At 36.1% G+C, this 22923-nt stretch overlaps 1 protein-coding gene across 2 annotated transcripts in view; it reads right to left on the reverse strand.

Annotated features, from left to right (window-relative positions):
* The window catches only part of LOC127425621 (chromosomal protein D1-like), a 42713-nt gene that overhangs the window by 14046 nt on the left and 5744 nt on the right, over positions 1-22923 (reverse strand). For both annotated transcript variants that reach the window (XR_007894641.1, XM_051671809.1), the window contains exons 2-3: positions 14164-14204; positions 8838-8921 (exon numbers count right to left, since the gene is read on the reverse strand). The gene's annotated coding sequence lies outside the window, so the exon portion shown is untranslated. The remainder of the gene's footprint in view (positions 1-8837; positions 8922-14163; positions 14205-22923) is intronic.

Below are 22923 nucleotides of genomic sequence, written 5' to 3' on the forward strand. Positions count from 1 at the left end.
ACCGAGGCTAACGTTTTGCCTAACAGCTCCATTTGTGTTACTCAGAAGAAAGAAAGTCATAGAGGTGTAGAACAACATAAAGGTAAGTAAATGATGACAGAATTTTTATTTTTGGCTGCACTATCCCTCGAAGCAATAAGGTACAAGAGGCTGTGCTATATTGAGTAGTCATGGCTTAAGGATGTTGTTACCCCGTCTGTCGTGACTACTAGCACAGCCTAGAGCGCCTTCTTGTTTTTATAAAATGATTAGAATATAATACGAATAATAAAGAAACAAATTTTCATTAAAACTCTGTTTAAAAAGAAAATGGATGCTGTGGCATATATATATATATATATATATATATATATATAGTATTTATTGTTGTATTTTTATTATACATTTTCCCTGATATATATATTTTTAAATGAATTTATATAAAATATTTAATGAATTGTGTGAACAATAAATATAATAATAATATGTGTGTGTGTATATATACGTATATACACACACACATATATATATATATATATATACACAGTATTTTTTTATTTTATATAATGTCCCCTGTTTTCATTAATTTGATTATTTTATTGATTTCTTATGTTTATATTGTTTTTTATGCAATCACTTTCTTAATATTGTTATATTCTGACATGTGCAACACTCTGATCTGCAATTTAAGTATAAAATTATACTTTTATTGTTTTCTTATGTTTATATAGTTTTTTTAATGCAATCACTTTCTTAATCTTTCTATTCTGATTTATATTAAATATATAATATTATCATATAAAAAACTATTGTATAAAAACAAAAACAAATATATATATACAGGTGCATCTCAATAAATTAGAATGTCGTGGAAAAGTTCATTTATTTCAGTAATTCAACTCAAATTGAGAAACTCGTGTATTAAAGAAATTCAATGCACACAGACTGAAGTAGTTTAAGTCTTTGGTTCTTTTAATTGTGATGATTTTGGCTCACATTTAACAAAAACCCACCAATTCACTATCTCAAAAAATTAGAATACATCATAAGACCAATAAAAAAAACATTTTTAGTGAATTGTTGGCCTTCTGGAAAGTATGTTCATTTACTGTATATGTACTCAATGCTTGGTAGGGGCTCCTTTTGATTTAATTACTGCCTCAATTCGGCGTGGCATGGAGGTGATCAGTTTGTGGCACTGCTGAGGTGGTATGGAAGCCCAGATTTCTTTGACAGTGGCCTTCAGCTCATCTGCATTTTTTGGTCTCTTGTTTCTCATTTTCCTCTTGACAATACCCCATAGATTCTCTATGGGGTTCAGGTCTGGTGAGTTTGCTGGCCAGTCAAGCACACCAACACCATGGTCATTTAACCAACTTTTGGTGCTTTTGGCAGTGTGGGCAGGTGCCAAATCCTGCTGGAAAATGAAATCAGCATCTTTAAAAAGCTGGTCAGCAGAAGGAAGCATGAAGTGCTCCAAAATTACTTGGTAAACGGGTGCAGTGACTTTGGTTTTCAAAAAACACAATGGACCAACACCAGTAGATGACATTGCACCCCAAATCATCACAGACTGTGGAAACTTAACACTGGACTTCAAGCAACTTGGGCTATGAGCTTCTCCACCCTTCCTCCAGACTCTAGGACCTTGGTTTCCAAATGAAATACAAAACTTGCTCTCATCTGAAAAGAGGACTTTGGACCACTGGGCAACAGTCCAGTTCTTCTTCTCCTTAGCCCAGGTAAGACGCCTCTGACGTTGTCTGTGGTTCAGGAGTGGCTTAACAAGAGGAATACGACAACTGTAGCCAAATTCCTTGACACGTCTGTGTGTGGTGGCTCTTGATGCCTTGACCCCAGCCTCAGTCCATTCCTTGTGAAGTTCACCCAAATTCTTGAATCGATTTTGCTTGACAATCATAAGGCTGCGGTTCTCTCGGTTGGTTGTGCATCTTTTTCTTCCACACTTTTTCCTTCCACTCAACTTTCTGTTAACATGCTTGGATACAGCACTCTGTGAACAGCCAGCTTCTTTGGCAATGAATGTTTGTGGCTTACCCTCCTTGTGAGGGGTGTCAATGATTGTCTTCTGGACAACTGTCAGATCAGCAGTCTTCCCCATGACTGTGTAGCCTAGTGAACCAAACTGAGAGACCATTTTGAAGGCTTAGGAAATCTTTGCAGGTGTTTTGAGTTGATTAGCTGATTGGCATGTCACTATATTCTAATTTTTTGAGATAGTGAATTGGTGGGTTTTTGTTAAATGTGAGCCAAAATCATCACAGTTAAAAGAACCAAAGACTTAAACTACTTCAGTCTGTGTGCATTGAATTTCTTTAATACACAAGTTTCACAATTTGAGTTAAATTACTGAAATAAATGAACTTTTCCACGACATTCTAATTTATTGAGATGCACCTGTATATATATATATATATATATATATATTATATATATATATATATATTGCTTGTTTCAGCATATGTTCTTTCATTTGACACTTTTATTGTTTCTTATGTTTTTGTTGTTGTCTTTTAACCACTTTCTAAATGTTTTTTATATTCTGAGATGTGAAACACTCTGAGCTGCAATTTTATGTATAAAATGTGCTGTACAAATAAAATGTATTATTGTAATTATTATCATATGAGCTAACTTTTCCTTTTAGGAATAGATATTCCTTAAGCGTAAACGACCCATGATGGAAGGAAAATTGCTAGAGGTTAACTAGATTTCACCTTAAATATACAGCTCAAGTATATAATCTCTAGGATCTGAATACCAACAGCCTGTGTGATAAATATTCATAATCTACATTGTGCATTCACAGAACACCGATAATGAAGCTAAAAAAAACCAAACAAAGACGTTATACAACCAATCAGTGCCGCATTGAAAAGGGAAATAAACCATTAGAAGGACTGATCAAAAGATAACAAGCCATAATATGAGAGACAGACAAAGAGAGAGTTTGGGGGGAACTGTTAAAATGTGCAAGAATCAAATGTCACAATTATGACAGATATTTTGTGAGATATTGCTTTGGGAAATACTTCCTTTGAAGTTTGAGACACCTGTTCACCATGCAATTAATCTGAAATTTTGATGACAAGATGACAGATTTTCTATTTTTGGGTGAACTATCCCCTGAAAAAGGCATTTATCTAGAGGAAAAGCATGGGAGGTATTGTGTTTGTGCAGGTTTGTTTATGTCTGCCTTCTGTGAGACTATTTCTTTGTTCTCTGGTCTGTCTCATTCCAGTCTCTCTGTGATTCTTCTCTGTTTCAGGTTGTGTGGGACTGAATGTCTTTGTGTGTCTGAAAACGAACAACGATTGCTGATATACACTCTTTTGATCTCTTACTAGAGAAGGGCAACGCAATGCGGATTCTGGCAGCCGTGTGAGCGGCCAGACAGTCAGCGGGACAGAGAGAGGAGGCAGAGACTTTTATCATTAATAAGAGTGCTGGAGAGATGATCGAGTGCCTAATTGCAAACACACATACAATACACACAGACTTAAAATCCATTTTAAAGAGCTTAGGCAGAATGACAGTCTCCGTCAGCATTCACTTTTATTCATTATATGGAAAAAAAGATGCAATGAAAGTGAATGGTGACTGAGGCTGTCAGACCCTAAAATTCTGTCTTACATCTTTACACCAAAAAAAGTCAGTTTGGAACAACATGAGGGTCAAAGATGACTGACTTTTCATTTTTGGGTGAACTATCCCTTTAATTTGCTAAATATATTTTTATTCTGTGCTATCTAATTACTGTAATCTAATTACTTTTAGGCACAAAAAGTAGTGTAACTCATTGCATTTAACATTTTTGTAATCAGATTACAGTTACTGACTTTCAATGAAAGTAATTACTATTAAGAACATTACTTGGGTTACAAATATTTAAAAAAAATACAACTAATAAAACATTTTAATTCATATGTTCATATGCATTCCTGTTTGCATTTCTGCGACAGCTGAAGGGTGTGCGACAATGAAGGAGAAACTAGACATTATTTTGAATTAGTTGAGCGGAAAAACGAAAAACAAAATTGGTTTGAAATGTAACTTAAAAGTAAAGCAATTAGTAATGTGATTACTTTTCAATGAAATAATCAGTAAAGTAATCTGATTCAAATTTTAGAAAAGAACTTTTTTGGGGGTAATTTACCCAACCCTGCATACAAACATGATTTGTCACCTTATCTCACTTGCTGGTACTATGGTAATATCATGGTACTGAATGAGTACCATAGCCTATTTATTTACAAAGGTAATGGTATTTAACATGGTACATGTTTAAAAAATCTTTTCATACTCATTTGTTAGTTGTCTTACATACCAAAAACACTGTAAGTGCTAGGTGTACACAACATGTTTAACAATTTGTGTATATATAACTGGGTAAATGGATGCAAATAATATACTTTGGGGTAGTATCCAATGCATTCTAATCCATATTTGTCCATTTTGGTAAATGTTATATGAGACTGTTCTAAAAAAAAAAAAAAAAAAAAGTTATGATTTAAATGTAAAAGGTAGAAATAATTTTGAAAGAGACAGAAAGAGATCAACCCACTGACTACACTAACAGGCCCTGAGTGGATAAGCAAGGTCTTTTTTACCAGTTATCTTCACCTTTGTGTTGGGTGAATTAGGAATTAACTTGACTTCACTGGTTTGTTAGAGTCCTCTTGTGGCTGGGGGCATTTGGGCACTCACCCAAACTGTCCATATGGCAGATACGGCCAACTAACAGCCTGTAAATGATTGTAAGCAACATAGAAATCAAAACAACAACAGCAACAACAAAAAACAGCAGGTGCTTCTGTGCTGATTCAGTCCATATGTTTTCAATTTATCTCAATGAGCAGCTCAATTATAAGGCATATATGAAGTCTCTGGTCATTCATACTCACCTTGATGTAAAGGTGACACCGCAGGGAAAGCTAGAAGGTTGTACAGTTAACTCCAGGCTGATTATGATGCAAAACCATACAACCAACTACCTCAGCCTGCAATGCACTGACTCTTGTTCAATTTCTATAACGCTTAATTGCTGTCAATATGTTTTATTTATAATGTCTCCCTCTAGTGGACAAGTTATGTTAAGCAACGAATCCCATCCAAGACAATAAGTTATTTTATAAGTGTGCACACAGAGTATAAAGTTTATGCAATATATGTGTTTTGAGTTATGTGTCTTGAGATTACATGTGTAAATAATTTTAATAACACCTAAAAACAGGGTTACTTGGTTAGATCACACAAAAATTCATACAGGATGTCGTTCCAAACCTATATGACTTTCTTTCTTCTGTGGAACACAAAAGGACATATTAGGTAGAAATTAAGGGACTGAGAGTCTCAGTCACCATTCACTTTCATTGCGTGGAAAAAAGATGCAATGAAAGTCCATGGAGACTGAGGCTGTCATTCTGCCTAACATCTTTTGTGTTCCATGAAAGAAAGAGTTTAGAACAACATGAGGGAAAAAAATAATGACAGAATTTGTATTTTTGGAAAAAAATCACTTCAACATGGAAAAACAAAACATCAATATCAATATTATAATAGTGTAAATCCATAAATTAGCAAATAATAATAATTATAATAATAATTGAGAGAAAATGTAAAGAAGGTTTAGCCTTTTAACAAAAACAACAAAGAAAAACACACAGTGTGCATATAAATGTAAAATATGTAAAACGTAAATATATAAATGTAAATGCCTACATTTCAGTGCTGCAAATGTATGCCCTTCAGATTGATGCATCCTCTTGACCCTTCTGTCTGTCTGCTTGACTTAAGAAGCGAGTTATGTGAATGTATGATTTTCTTATGCCCAGACATATACATCTTTATCCTTTTCATAGCAGCAACAGCCTTGAAGTCTGTAAAACCTACATTTCAATGCTATATAAGAAACAACTGGTTTTGTGAACACAGAATGACAGAACTGATCTCTCTGCTACTTTATATTCTACGGAATCAATATTGTTTTACATTCAAACCCATAACATTCACTGTATATGTGAAATGAATTCCCAGTTTAATGAGATCAAATTAATGCACGGAGATCATAAAGAACTTCAACAGACTCTTTAGAGATGGAACAGGTATGTTAAGAGATTTTCAAAAAGATCAAATTAAGTAACAAAATAATTTTTTATGGATTCTTGAAATATCCTGGTTGTTGCGCTGTAGCCAGTAAATCAACCTATTTTTGCTCGATTCTTACATTAAGAACTAAAATGAGATGCTAATATATATATCGGCTTAAAAGGTATACCGCATTTTACACAAAAATTAAAATACTGATGTTATTAAGTCACCCTAATGTTGTTCCGAACCCGTATGACTTCTTTCATCTGTGGGACACAAAAGGAGATGCTAAGCAGAATGTTAGGGACTGACAGCCTCAGTTACCATTTACTTTCACTGTACAGAAAATATATGGAATGAGTTTATGGCGACTGAGGCTGCCATTCTTCTGTCTAATGTCTCCTTTAGTGTTCCACAGAAGAAAGAAAGTTGTACAGGTTTGGAACAACATAAAAGTGAGTAAATGATGATATAATTTTCATTTTGGGAAACTATCCTTTTACCATTTCCCATACTCTTGCAATACTTGAAAAAATGATTTTGTGGTGAAGTAAATATAGCACAAAAGATTAAGTACTTTGTACATTGAATAAGTTAGTTTAAGTGTGAATTTGAAAATATTAAGTACATTTGTACACAATTCCAACATGTAAAAATTAATACACTAGCTCATAAGTATAAATAATTTAGGATTGTTTGTTATCTTTATGATGCATCAATCCAGAAGTAAAAAACCTTGTTATATTTATTTGCTAATTTGAGTATATTTCACTGGTAAATAAAATAAGTTAATTTTACTTAACTTTTCCAAGCTGGTGTTCCCAGCATGCACTGGGCTTGAATAATCAATGAGCTTGCATGGTTTCACTGTTTGCAAGTTTATTTAGGCAGTTTTTATTGTTAATTTTATTATTACGTTTGGCAACTTCTTGTTTTGTGAGTCTGAAGTTCATTTTCACTCAAAATTACCCATTCATGATCAAAACAATGATCTGTTTATTGTCACCATCACGGTGTTTTGTGCATCAAGTGTTGAGGTCTGCGTCTGCAGTTCTACATTTTGTTTCCATTGCCAGTAAGTTACTTAATATATAAAACATTTAAGTTTAGTTTACCCACTCTCTTTAATCAATATTTTCATTAAGTTAATTAGATTTTACTTAGAAAAACTGTGTGCAAAAACTTGCAAGGTAAAAATTAGGTAAATCTTACTAGTAATATTTTGGTGGTACATGATTTAATGTGTTTCATCAAGTTTGTTAACATTTACTTACTCATTTTAATCAGTATTATGTCAAAGTACATTTAATTTAATTTTAAAACCATTAAAATTTACTTTAAAAACTGTGTGCAAAAAATAGAAAAATAAACATTAAGTAAATTTTTCAAGCCTTGAATTATTCAGATACACTTGGTAAAAAGAACAAAACAATACTAATGAAGACACATATGCTGGGCAACTCTGACAATGACAAAGATGTCCAGGGCGAGACTTGAATGCAATCCAAATAACATCCGCATCCACTATTCAGCCCTTTTCACAGTAAAGAACATTTATTTTACACAAAACTAAAAACTTAACCATTGACAGCTTGCCTTGCGAATTTGTGCCAACTGTTCTAACTGCTGCTATTGTTTAGGTCACTTTTATTTCTTGATTTCTCTTTGGCATTTAATAGCCATCAAGACTTTTGTCCTTCTCTCTGTCTGGGCTCCACCCTGTCTTCCTCCCTCTTTCTTTTTCTTTATCTCTCTCTGCCACATTCACAGTCCAATCACGTGCAAATGCGGCATGGTGGTGCCAGTGCCAGCTTTTGCCAACCTGAATGTGTGTGTGTGTGTGTGTGTGTGTGTCTTTGCCAGCATGGATCATTGGGACGTAAGGTCATGCTCATACCATAAACTTAATTATGAGACCACAGAGAATGTGGCATTTTTGGGAGGATAGAAACAGAGTTTAGTTGTGTTTAAATATCAAGTTTTAAATGTAAAACTGTTAATTAAAAACAACAACAACAAAAAAAGATACATTATGTATCATCTTTGAATTTTTGATTTAAAGATGCAATTGAAAAGGGTCACAATTTAATGTATCAATAAATATTTAGTTAAACGGATTCAAAGTTTATTATGTAGGATTAAGTTCATTCTGAGGTCAACAAACTAAACTCTTTCTCCCTCTCTCCATTTCACATTCTGCATTTTATCTCCTTGTTTTCATCTTTTTATTCTTCTTCTTTACCACTCCACCTCACCCAAACTCATCTCCCTTAAGCTCGTATGTCTGTCTGTCTGCCTCTGCCGATACCTTATTCAAAAAGCCAGCAAATGGCAGGTTGCTATGGGAACTCGCTGCTTGGCAACTTGCTCTTGGCGACGTGCCCATCGGTTGCCAGGGCAGTGTTGTCAGAGGCAGCAAAGTGCTGTGCCAGCTGTGTGCATCTATATATGTGTTTGTTCGTGTTCATTTTGTTTGGGCATGTAACTTTAAATTGTATACTGAGTATATTTGTGCATTTGTAGCCAAAAATCCATAAATGGATGTGTATGTTTTTTCATTGTGTCTTTTTTGTTGCGTCAGGTAATGTTTTTGTCAAATAGCAACATAGACTCTCAAATAAATATTAAATCATTTGTTCTGAACAAAGACACAATACATTGTTTGAAATTCCATGCTGTTATGCACAAAACAGATATCAAGACATATATATGGAAAGAAAAAAAAGTGAGTTCAGAATCACTATTACCGTAAATGCTGAAATTCTTTCCATCATTCCAGTCTTGGCAAAGGAATAATACTGATGATTCTAAATTGCAGCTTCACAGCATTCCTGCCATCAGAAAAGACATTAATGCAACTAAAGACAATAGCTTTATTAAAGAGTTAAATGTTAATGACTTACAAGTTTTGTATTGCAAAAAAAAAAAAAAAAGAAAAAAAAAACTCCTATGACATCTGTTATGTCTTAGCTTGGTTTGTTTCCCAAAAAGGCAATAAAATGAGCATAATGAGTTCTGAGATACATCATTAAATTCACAGAACGATCAGAACACCAATAAAAACATCTTTAAAAGGATAGTTCAGGTAAAAATGAAAATTGAGTAATCATTTACTCATCCTTGTGCTGTTCCAAACCCACATTACATACTTTCTTCCGTGGAACACAAAAAGAGATGTTAGGCAGAATGTTAAGTCTTAGTCACCATTTACTTTCATTGTATGGAAAAAAAAATGTTTCAGTCTGTCAGGCTGTCAGTCTCTGACATTTTGCCTAACATCTCCTTTTGCATTCCACAGATGAAACAAAGCCATACGGGTTTGGAACAACATAAAGGTGAGAACATACTGTAATGGCAGCATTTTAATTTTAGGGTGAACTCTCCCTTAAGCTCATGACTGTAGCTCATGTACATTTTAACCAACCACACCAAACACACTATAAATAAACCTATAGATTTTTATTTTGGATAGTAAAATGACATGTTCATTTATTTTAGATGCCATTATCAGCGTAGATGTACATTGTTACGTAACATTTCATTTCCATTGTATATAATGTAGTGAACTTTGAAAAGCTGAATTTTGAATTGAAGCCTACGCCTGCTGATGAAAAGGTCTTTAGGTTCAAGAGCTACACTTACAGTGATTGAATGAAAACGCCTATGTGCCACACAAAATTCCTTCCTACAACTCTGAGAACAATCTAACAGACAAATAATTTAGGCTCTGATATATCTGAATAGTTAATGACTGAATGCAGATGAACGCATATTACCAAAACAATATGCTGTATGTAGAGATGAATTATGTATGAGTTATGAATTGAAAATACATCTGGGTAACTTGAATTAAACAGCACAGAGAAAAGACAGGCAGGACAGATTGTAAAGAGATATAAAAAAAAAAAAATGGCACACGAATGTCTGTATGTAATTTAATTTAATTCTATTTATTTGTACATTGTTTTTCACAGTACACATTACCAAAGCAGCTTTCCAAAAATGAATGTATTACAAACCACTCAGTGAGCAATTCGGTGGTAACAGTGACAAGGAAAAACTTTCAAAGATGTCTACCATGTATGTAGAGGAAAGGCTGTGTATAGAAGAGGAATTTGGAGTATTTAATATATTATACGTTGTCTGACAATACACTGAATTCTTTAGGACATTATTGAAAAGAGTAGTTGTGATGGGTGATGTGTTTGAAAGTCCTCTCCAACAAAGTTGAAGTTGCAATAGGTTCACTGTTGCAGAATTAAAATTGTTATGCATGTTGTTTTTTGCTACACACTCTCACGGTGAAATCGTAAGGATTCATACGACTTTTCTAAATTTGGCTAATTCGTGTGATATTGTATGACTGCACTCGTATGAATTCCTACGAATTTCACTACAGCCAGTGACATCGCTGGACATCATTTCCATCTAATTCACGACAATTACTTGCTTCTGTCTTATGTTTACACACTCCAATGATTGGTTAAGTTTAGATAAGGGGTTTGGGTAAGGGCATAATATTAATAATCATGTCCTTAATGCCTCGTGTGCAAAACTCGCGCTTACTTCCACATTAGACATCCAGTCATTTGCACGTGATGAAATTGTACAAATTTATACTAACAAACTCGTACAAAATCATCCGAAATAGCCAACTTGTAAAATATGTATGAATTTTCATGAGACTGGGTTGTTTTTTTAAGCATCAACATTATGTCTCTGTGACACTCTGTGGCGCTATTTAAATTCATAATGTCTGAAAATTAATACAAAGCACGTTATTGTGGTAGAAGGGCGGCACATTTTACAGGTGAAACAAATTTCTTTAGACTTCAACTTACCACAGACAATAATTTTGATTAGTCTCCCAGTTTTAAAAACAGTTTAAAAATAAAAAATGCATTTACAGTAATGTGCTTAAAATGGAAGTCTAAGGGACAAATACTGGAGGATTTAAAAGCAGAAATATGGAGCTTGTATTTTTTTTAAATTATTATTGTTTAAATTAATTCTCTGTAAAAAAATAAAAATAATAAATAATAATAATAATAATAATAATAATAATAATAATCTATTATTTGAGCTGTAATGTTGTACAACTGTAATTAAAATTAAAAACTATTTATTGTAATATTTAGTACTTTTAAAAATTTGTCACACCATCTAATAAAAAAAAAAAATAAGGTGATTAAAAATGGTGAAAATGTTAAAATAAATAGTGACCAGTTACTGCAACTAAAAAAATATCAACTTTCCCTTAAAATATAAATAAATATAGAATAACTCTAAAATCATGTTTAAAAAGGTTAACGCCCATGTTATTTGTCATACAACTATTCAACTAAAAACAGTTTTGATAGCTTTGTCGAAAATATTTGATATTCACAGATGTGAAACATCATAAAGCATGAATTTAAAACATTTTAAATGAATAATAAAATGTTTTAAAATGTATTATTTACAACGATTTTTACTAATATGCTGCAGTGTGGTACCAAAGAAAGAACTGGACAGTGGATTGAATAAGACAAAATCCATCAAAGATGCACAAAGATTCTCTTACAGTAATCCTCACAAATGGCAATGATATCACCTTTTTTTCTTCTTCTTCTTCTTTAAAAAAAACAAACAAACAAACAAAACAAAAACAATGATAAGTCTGTTTCTTACAGGTCTGAGGTTCTTTAGAGGTTTTAAAGAACATATTGCAGCTGTGTCACCTGGCAGGTCCTCCTCCATTCATTCCTTCAGGACACTGATCAATATAGCATCTGAGCCTCCAGTCTACATCATTACACAACCTGATGGAGGTTTGTGTGTGTGTGTGTGTGTGTGTTCAAACTATTTCCACTCCTGAGTAGTGTTGATTTTTGAGTAAAAATATCTATGTTTAAGGCTGACTGTTAACAATGATAAAAAAATCATTCATGATTTCTTGTATTTGAGTGCAAGCGAGGTGTATTACTGAAGTGATTGGTTTATGGTGTGCAAGGCTGTGTGTGTGTGTGTGTGTGTGTGTGTGTGTGTGTGTGTGTGTGTGTGTGTTGGGCAGCGGCCTGAGCAGTCTGTGTGTCCTTGTGTTTGCACAATGCGGCAGAGGGCGGAGAACTAAATCAATAAGAAACAAATGAATTCAGATCAATATTGAGTCGAGTGATGGATAAAAGGGGATAAGAGAGAGGGGGAAAAACATTTGAACAGTCTCTTAGACTTACTAATGCACTTCTTTGTAAAGAGCATTCCGACTAGAGGTTCAAAACTTAACCTTAATAAAAGACTCTTTGCTAGTTGTGAAAGAAAATGTCTTTTTTTATTTTTTATGGTGCCACTAGTTTTATTAGTTTTCAGGCTTGTTTATAATCATTTGTGGATTGCAGGGTGGTATTTAATTTATGGACTTAGGAGGAAAAAATGCCAAGAATTGTGAGTTTAGTTTTGCAAGTGTGCTGGTATTCTCTGTGGTCTCCCCATTAAAATATCAATGTGGTAACCACATTTTTCACTAAAATCCCATATTAAGCACAGTTATTGTTACTACTGTAAAACAAATGGTACAGTAATGGTATCAGATTGTAATACGACGGTACTTTGATATATACCATTGCTCTGAATGATTAACATATTCATGTACCATGGCATTTAGATTGTACTCCAAGGTACTTTAAAGAATAATGTGGTACAATCATGGTACATATCCAACAAAACCTAAAAACATTGTAAGATTGTACTTTTTAATATTTTTTATTAGTGTAAAAATGTAACAAGTGAAGTGATTATGGTATTTAGGTTAAAAAAAAACAAAAACAAAAAAACGCTGTGAACATGATTGTAAATGCTATGATACAAGCAATAATGAAAACCTTTTTCACCTTTGCCAGTAATATATTTTAGAACACAAGAGTGTAACAGAAAATGGTCTTAAATTATGGACTATGTACTGCAATTCTTCAAAAACCACAAAGCCCAAATCTACATATGCTCAAATCCCACTTTTACACCCATCACTTAGCAAAACCTCATCTGTTTGAGTAAAGTCACCACAGAGTCTTAAACATAATTTCAAATGTTGTTCATGTTATTACACAGTCAGTCATAAAAACATTTCTATAAGTCTCAATTTAACCCAACGCAAGTCAGTCTGAGGCAATTACAGTGAGGTACAATAGCTAAAACCATTTGCTTCATGCTATATATATATATATATATATATATATATATATATATATATTTGTTCCTGTGAACTGATAATATTTGCATTAATTTAGCATTTAAAAGTGCTACAAAGCTGAATGCCTTTGTTCAACATTCCTTGCCATACATTATTATGAACTCAGCTTACAGTGAGATGAGTGTGTGTTAGAGAGAGCAGAGGGAAAAGGTAGAAAAGGAAGAATGGGTATAGATCTATAGTAATTGAACTATTCTGCCATCAACATTCAGCTTAATGAGTGACTCATGCAGAGGAGGGAGAAAGAGAAATAAGGAGACATGCAGGAAGTAAAGAACGATTAGACAGAACGCATATATAGTGATGTCAAATTCAGTAGTGGTTTGATTTTTATACATCTTATGGTCTTGAACCTGAACTTAATTAATCCTTGCAATTTGCTTCATAGCTTCTCATTTCTGTGGCATTTTCAAGTACTACGGTGTTCCATATTCAGAATGCATTGAAGTGAGGACATTGTCCAATTTACAGCTTCTTCACCTTGGCCCCTGACCCCTATTATCAAGGTGATCATGTGCAAGGCTCCCAGTGATAGTTAACACATTAAAATTATACTATTCCAACTTCAACACCTCTCATAATCCGACAAAGGCACTTTATAAACTAATGTACTACAGTTTAGACATACATACAGACAGACAGACAGACAGACAGATAGACAGACAGACAGACAGATAGATAACTGTACATAATATATACACAGAGACAGATATTGCACTAAACAGTCTAAGTAAATGCTTTTTAAAATGTAGCATTGTAAAATACTGTACATAATGTAATGCTTATAAAAATTAATTTACTCTGCACTTTTTCAACTTGACCATGCACTTTAAAACTTAACTTACATTTGTTGTGTAATCATCATTTCTTCCATTAGAGCTCCAATCTGTAAAGAAAGAATGGAGAGAGAAAAAAGAAACAGGGTGATATAAAGATCTGACTCATGTATCAATTCAAGGTCCATTAAATCTATATTCAAGATATTTAGCCATGAATCCCACAACATGTTGGAATTTATCAGGCGAAGAACATCAAACAAAATAAGTTAAAACTTTTACATAGGGCTAAGCTTCATTCGCCTCTCTCATTGACTCATTGCCGTCTCACGTCTCATAGATAGTTGACGAAATGACAACAACAGAACGACAGATTCCACTTTTCACAGTTACAAGAAAGTGACCAATGAAATCATAGCAGACAGATGTGCCGCCCAATTACTGCAGCCCTTTGAGAAAGCCGACTACAAATCATACATGTACAACAGTACCAGGCACACAACTTTACTGATAACACACAATACCTCTGTTTCTCTGTTTCTCTCTCTCTCTCTCTCTCTCTCTCACACACACACACACACACACACACTTGCATGTAGATAAAAATACATTCATACATGTTTAGTTATTTATAATTAATTATAGTTAATTTTTATTTGTTATTTTGTATTTAGTTCAGTATTTATATTTTATTTTTATTTTTCCTGTCAATTAAATGAATTATTTTAGTATTAGTTTCTCAAGGCCGTAGTGTAATCGCTACTTAGTGGCATTATCATGTTTAATTAAGGCAGGTTTAAAAGGGGCCTGGGTAGCTCAGTGAGTATTGACGCTGACTACCACCCCTGGAGCCGCGAGTTTGAATCCAGGGCGTGCTGAGTGACTCCAGCCAGGTCTCCTAAGCAACCAAATTGTCCCGGTGAGTTGTGCGTGGATGCCGCGGAGAATAGCGTGAAGCCTCCAAACACACTACATCTCCGCGGTAACGTGCTCAACAAGCCACGTGATAAGATGCTCAAATTTACGGTCTCAAACGTGGAGGCAACTGAGATTCGTCCTCCACCACCCAGATTGAGGCGAGTCACTACGCCACCACGAGGACTTTGAGCGCATTGGGAACTGGGCATGCCAAACTGGAGGGAAAAAGAGAGAGAGAGAGAAAAAAAAAGGCAGGTTTAAAAGATTTCAAATTATATAATATATTTTGAATCAAAAACTAAAATGTAAATAAATGTTATTTCACTTATATTATTTATATTAGTTTCTTTTGGAGTCATGAAAATTTATTTAAGTTTAGTTTCAGTTTTTCCAATCATGTTTTTGCATAGTATTCGCATGATTATCATACTGCATGTATGCATATAGAGTACACACACATACTTGCACTCTTTCACACAAATACAGTCTTGTGCCTTGTTTCGCTATCGCTCACACCCAACCTCCAGCACCTCAGGGTTTGAAATTCATGTGCGAAATAAATAAAAAGACAGCCAGACAGAACACATGGGGTAATTCAGGAGGTTGGTGAGGGAAGGAGAGAGGAAAGGGGGGAGGGGAGGTTTGCAGGAAGACAGTAATGACAATAGAGGGAAAAAGAAAACTCGAAAAAGAAAAAGGAAGAGCGACATTACCCAATGAAACACAGGGTCTTGCAGAGCTACTACTCACACTTTGCAATGGAATTCTTTGCATCAACCTGGACACATTCTAACACACACACATATACACAAAACATGTGGACACATTCCAGAAACCCTCAACTGTTAACCCTTACTGTACTATGATAATTACACTTACTCCACAGAAACGCATGTTCAGACAGAACCCTACTATACTTCACAAGAGCAAAAGGACTGTTTATTACACACGTTATCAGGTCAAATCATCAGATCCTTCCTATAGAGTGAAATGTCATTCCCTCAAACAATAATATTCTCAATGTCACGAGTGTTCATTCGCAGTGTAAACACACAGATGTCACAAAGACACTTTGCCAGAGAACTCAACACACAAACGGCCCAAAGCTGTTTCACAAAACCACAATGAATAGTCACTGTGCATAAGATATTGTCAAACGCATGTCATTTGGTCACCTAGTTACACGGTCAAATTATCCATACGAACTACATCTGTACCAAACTATCATTTTTTAAAACAGAAACATGCCTTAACATGGTAACAAACATTGCTCTTAATAGGCCACTAAAACACACTTTTTTTTTTTTTTGATATTTTAGTTAATTAAATTTGAATAACACAAAAATATATTTTCCCCCATAAGATTTGTATTTATTTATTTGTTTTACATTATACGCCTGAAGGAAAATTCATCTGCATTTTACATTTATGCATTTGGCAGACACTTTTATCCAAAGCAACTTACAGTTCATTCAACGTATACATGTTTTCAGTATGAATGTTTCCTGAAACATCTAACCCATGTCCTTGGTGTAGCTGGCATTTGGAATAGAAACATTCAAATTTTTTGAATACCATACCTTGTACACCTTTGTACACTATGGTGGTTAGTCAAGCACATACTGTAATCTGGAAAGCTCCAACTTCTGTGAATTAGTGTGCAACTGGAGAGGGAGGCAGAAACTAAATCCAGAACTAAACTATCATAGCAAGCATATTTCTAGCCAATTGCATTAACTTTTATCTCTGATAAAATAATGTCAAACAACGTGTTCTCTTAATGGCATCAATTATTGTGAGGAACATCCATGAATGAACAGGATGAAGTGTATATGTGCACATGATGATGATTCTTTTGTTTTCGTGTTAGATAATTCGACCATTTGCATTTAATTTGCAGTATTAGCACTGTAGTTTTAAGAGATTGTAAGATTACATAACCAGGATACATTTCTACATGCCATCCCTTCATAGTAATCCTCCTTTTTGCTTAAGATGCATATTCAGTGTTTTTCAAAAATGCCTCCTGATCAAATTATCAGGAACAATGAACCTGATCCTTTAAACTGGTAAACAGCCTCTTTAATTTTCAGCCCATGTTTTCCAAATGCATTTTTTTTACGCCACTAACTGGAAATTGTATCATTCAGAAAATTTAATCACAAGCTGCTGTGAATTTGTGATATGTGTGTGTGTGTGTGTGTGTGTGTGTATGTGTTTGAATAAAGAACAATGCAGCACAGCTCTGATGCTCTGTAATGAAGGAACGGATGATATCTACATCATTTACTCACCCTCAATTAATTCCAAACCCGTATGACTTTCTTTTTTCCGTATAGAGCACAAAAGGTGAATATTTGAAGAATATTTTGGCCTCTCTTTCCCATATAATGAAAATGATTGCTCCAAAATGACAAAAAAACACCATAAAAGTATCATTAAAGTGGACCATATTACTCGTGTGCTATATTCCAAGTCTTCTGAAGTCACACAATAGCTTTGGGTAAGGAACAGACCGAAATGTAAGTAGTTTTTTTACTGATAATCCTTTCATTATATGAAAAAGAATGGTCGTGAAATTTTTTCAAAGATTCGCCTACGGAAGAAAGACATCCATAAGGTTTTGGAACGACATTAGGATGAGTAAATGATGGCAAATGTTTCATTTTTGGGTGAACTATTCCTTTAAAATGAGGAGTGCTATTGAGCCACACTTTCTTTAAGCATCTCAATCTGTCCTTCAACTCTTCTTATACACTAATTACCAATTTTACAGCCTCTGTCTAATTATGAAACATTCATAGTGGCCATGAACCACATGACCATCTGCTGATAGTAACAAAAATCACAGCATGCAGTCTTTTTTCCTATTAAAGCCTAATCCATGTAATTCCTTAAGGTCCTTTCTTCTTAGAATAACAGTAACAATTTCTTGGATTCTTTGTCTAATGCATAAGACCAATATAATCCAAAATAGCACTGATGCACCTGTGTTCTTCTTGGGTTCCTGTCAAGCTTGGACAAGCATAGCAGACATTAACTGACATAATTCCCCACAGGGGTTTTGCTTTTATCTTTCTTGAGGAATTCATCCAGCACGCTAGTGGAGTGCTACTGAGCATAAACGGATTCTGTGGCTACATGAGAATTTAGATGTAAAAGTATCAGCCAATTACCAACACTGACACCGGGGACTCCGAAAACAAACTAAAATTTGGAAGTTTCAAATAAAGAATCGATTTTTCTCTTCACCATTTTTATTCACCCCCAAAAATGAAGTTTGAGTTTTGCTGCAGACCTCATGGTTTCCATGATAAGTAAAAATTAACAATTGACATTCTTAAATGATGTTAAGTCAGTTGTCAATTTCCTTATTTGCAAGCAGCATCTCTTAAACTGCTGGATTGACCGTTGATATGTCATTATCCATCCCTCCAATATATCTTAACATGCACAACTTCCATATGGCATTTTGAACTTAGTTCTCATGAAAAGTATGCCTCTAAATGGAAATGTAGTTCAACTGGTAGAGAATGGTGCTGACAATATACATTTAGTCTTTAGCTGATGCTTTTATCTAAAGTGACTTACAAATGAGGAACATCACAAGCAACATGCCTCCTGGTTTAGCTTTAGCCATTTGCTCTTTTCAGTTATCACTGACTGACAAAAGTGATCAGTCAGCCAGCAACTTTAAATGTTCCACCAACCTCTCTGAGGATTTAGCTTGTAATAAAACTCATATCAAACCATGGCAGTGGGGTTGAGTTTGGCATCCGAAACCAGACTATACATTACTAACTCTTTTCAGAGGTTTTCTGAATGAGTGAGAACAAAATCTCCATGACTAATTAAATTTTTTAACCCTACAAATATAGATATTCTTCCAACTCATTTCTTCATTTTGTTCTTTTTTTAATTGACTAGCTAACTCACTAGAAATGCCAACCAATGTGAGTATTCAGTTCTCAAAACAATGTGACAAAATTGTTAATTCTTTAATTCGAAACATTAATTAGTTACTACATTGCTAATACTAAGTTAGTATTGCAACAATTCTCTAAGTAGGCTAATCACATGCTAATAGTGCTAATAATACTAATAATGTGACCACATATTTACGCTTTTTAAAATCTACCCGAAAATGCACAGACTATTTAACTAATTGTTGAAATACATTTTAAACAAAATTGGCATAGCTGTGTACAAGACGGAACTAGACATAAAACTAAAACATTCCCTTACAAAAATTGAGAGTTCATGTCACATTTGCCGCAAACTTGCAGCAAATTCATCACTGATTATTTTCACATTCAAAGGAGCTTTGTGGCAGACTTGCGGCAAATTATACATTGTAGCCAAAGGTTTGCTGCAAGTTCACCACTTCCAGTGAAGAGCTGCAAACTTCTTGCAAACATTTGCTGTGAATCACAAGCTCATTTGCATGTGAAAATAATCAGTGGCAACCCTTTTTGTAAGGGTTGTTGTAATTTTATCCTTTTATTTATTTTTAACAAATGGAAATGGATGTAACAAATATTCAAGATACATTTAAAGGCATAGTTCATCCAATAATGTACTCACCATCATGTTGTTTCAAACATCGAACACAAAAGTAGATGTTAGGTAGAATGAAAATCAGTCTTTCAAAAAAATAAATAAAAATAATAATAATAATAATAATATTTGATTGTCCACTGTTCTGAATTTGGGGGGTCCTCCTTAAAATAAGGTGGTTAATATAATTTATAGGGTGGTTATGACCCTGAAAGCTTTGCTTAAACCATAATGTGGTATTGTGGTGAAGTCACAATAGCTAGAGCAACAGATGATGATGTATATCTTAAATATAAGATTATATACACTATATTGCCAAAAGTATTCGCTCATCTGCCTTTAGACGCATATGAACTTAAGTGACATCCCATTCTTAATCCATAGGGTTTAATATGACGTCAGCCCACCCTTTGCAGCTATAACAGCTTCAACTCTTCTGGGAAGGCTTTCCACAAGGTTTAGGAGTGTGTTTATGGGAATTTTTGACCATTCTTCCAGAAGCACATTTGTGAGGTCAGACACTGATGTTGGACGAGAAGGCCTGGCTCGCAGTCTTCGCTCTAATTCATCCCAAAGGTGCTCTATCGGGTTGAGGTCAGGACTCTGTGCAGGCCAGTCAAGTTCTTCCACACCAAACTCGCTCATCCATGTCTTTATGGACCTTGCTTTGTGCACTGGTGCGCAGTCATGTTGGAACAGGAAGGGGACATCCCCAAACTGTTCCCACAAAGTCGGGAGCATGGAATTGTCCAAAATCTCTTGGTATGCTGAAGCATTCAGAGTTCCTTTCACTGGAACTAAGGGGCCAAGCCCAGCTCCTGAAAAACAACCCCACACCATAATCCCCCCTCCACCAAACTTCACTGTTGGCACAATGCAGTCAGACAAGTACCGTTCTCCTGGCAACCGCCAAACCCAGACTCATCCATCAGATTGCCAGATGGAGAAGCGTGATTCGTCACTCCAGAGAACGTGTCTCCACTGCTCTAGAGTCCAGTGGCGGCGTGCTTTACACCACTGCATCCGATGCTTTGCATTGCACTTGGTGATGTATGGCTTGGATGCAGCTGCTCGGCTATGGAAACCCATTCCATGAAGCTCCCTACGCACTGTTCTTGAGCTAATCTGAAGGCCACATGAACTTTGGAGGTCTGTAGTGATTGACTCTGCAGAAAGTCGGCACTATGCACCTCAGTATCCGCTGACCCCGCTCTGTCATTTTACGTGGCCTACCACTTCATGGCTGAGTTGCTGTCATTCCCAATCGCTTCCATTTTGTTATAATACCACTGACAGTTGACTGTGGAATATTTAGTAGCGAGGAAATTTCATGACTGGACTTGTTGCACAGGTGGCATCCTATCACAGTACCACACTGGAATTCACTGAGCTCCTGAGAGCGGCCCATTGTTTCACAAATGTTTGTAGAAGCAGTCTGCATGCCTAGGTGCTTCATTTTATACACCTGTGGCCATGGAAGTGATTGGAACACCTGAATTCAATTATTTGGATGGGTGAGCGAATACTTTTGGCAATATAGTGTATATCCTACAGGACTGTTTTGATCACACGGACTGGGAGATGTTCCAGTCCGCCTCTGATGACAACATCGAGCTTTACGCTGATAGCGTAATATGTTTCATCAAAAAGTGCGTGGAGGACATCGTTCCGACCAGAACAACACGGATCTATCCGAACCAGAAGCCATGGATAAATAGCGATGTTCGCGCGGCACTTAATGTGTGGACCTCCGCTTTCAATTCCAGGAACGCGGAGGAGCATAAACAAGCCAGTTATCAGAACAGCAAAACGCCAGTACTGGAACAAGATTGAAGGACAGTTTAACACCACCAACTCTAGAAGCATGTGGCAGGGAATTAACATCATCACGGACTTTAAAGGGAATAAAAACTCTGCCATGAACACCGCTGCCTCTCTCCCGGATGAGCTAAATACTTTTTATGTTCGTTTTGAGGGAAGTAACACCGCCCTTGCGGAGAGAGATCTCGCGGCCGAAGCTACAGAGGTTAGTTCACTCTCCGTCTCTGTAGCGGATGTAACACGATCCTTCCGACGGGTAAATATCCGCAAAGCCGCGGGCCCAGACGGCATTCCGGACCGCGTCATCAGAGCGTGCGCGAACCAGCTGGCTGGTGTTTTTACAGACATTTTCAACCTTTCCCTCTCTTTGTAGTCCCCACATGCTTTAAAATATCCACCATTATGCCTGTTCCAAAGCAATCAAAAATAACTTGCTTAAATGACTGGCGTCCTGTTGCTCTGACCCCCATCATCAGCAAATGCTTTGAGAGACTAATCAGAGATTACATCTGCTCTGTGCTGCCTCTCTCTCTAGACCCATTGCAGTTTGCTTACCGCAACAACCGCTCCACTGATGATGCCATTGCATCTACAATACACACTGCTCTCTCCCACCTGGAAAAAAAGAACACTTATGTGAGAATGCTGTTTGTAGACTACAGCTCAGCATTCAACACCATAGTGCCCTCCAAGCTAGATGACAAACTCCGGGCTCTGAGCTTAAACAGCTCGCTGTGCAGCTGGATCCTGGACTTCCTGTCAAGCAGACACCAGGTGGTTAGAATAGGCAGCAACATCTCCTCATCACTGACCCTCAACACTGGAGCCCCAGAGGGCTGTGTTCTCAGCCCACTCTTGTATTCCTTGTACACACATGACTGTGTGGCAACATATAGCTCCAATGCCATCATTAAGTTTGACATGACCGATGACACAACGGTGGTAGGTCTGATCACTGACAATGATGAAACAGCCTGCAGAGAGGAGGTGCACACTCTGACACACTGGTGTCAGGAGCACAACCTCTCCCTCAACGTCAGTAAGACAAAGGAGCTTGTGGTGGACTTCAGAAGAAAAGACAGAGAACACAGTCCCATCACCATCAATGGAGCACCAGTGGAGAGAGTCAGCAGCTTCAAGTTCCTGGGTGTCCACATCACTGAGGAACTCACATGGTCCATCCACACTGAAGTCGTTGTGAAGAAGGCTCATCAGCGCCTCTTCTTCCTGAGACGGCTGAGGAAGTTTGGAATGAACCGCCACATCCTCACACGGTTCTACACCAGCACTGTAGAGAGCATCCTGACTGGCTGCATCTCCGCCTGGTACGGCAATAGCACAGCCCACAACCGCAAAGTACTGCAAAGGGTGGTGTGAACTGCCAGACACATCATCGGAGGTGAGCTTCCCTCCCTCCAGGACATATATACCAGGCGGTGTGTGAAAAAAGCTCGGAGGATCATCAGAGGCTCCAGCCACCCGAGCCATGGGCTGTTCTCACTGCTACCATCGGGCAGGCGGTATCACAGCATC

This window comes from Myxocyprinus asiaticus, chromosome 34, assembly GCF_019703515.2.
Source record: "Myxocyprinus asiaticus isolate MX2 ecotype Aquarium Trade chromosome 34, UBuf_Myxa_2, whole genome shotgun sequence".
NCBI lineage: Eukaryota > Metazoa > Chordata > Actinopteri > Cypriniformes > Catostomidae > Myxocyprinus > Myxocyprinus asiaticus.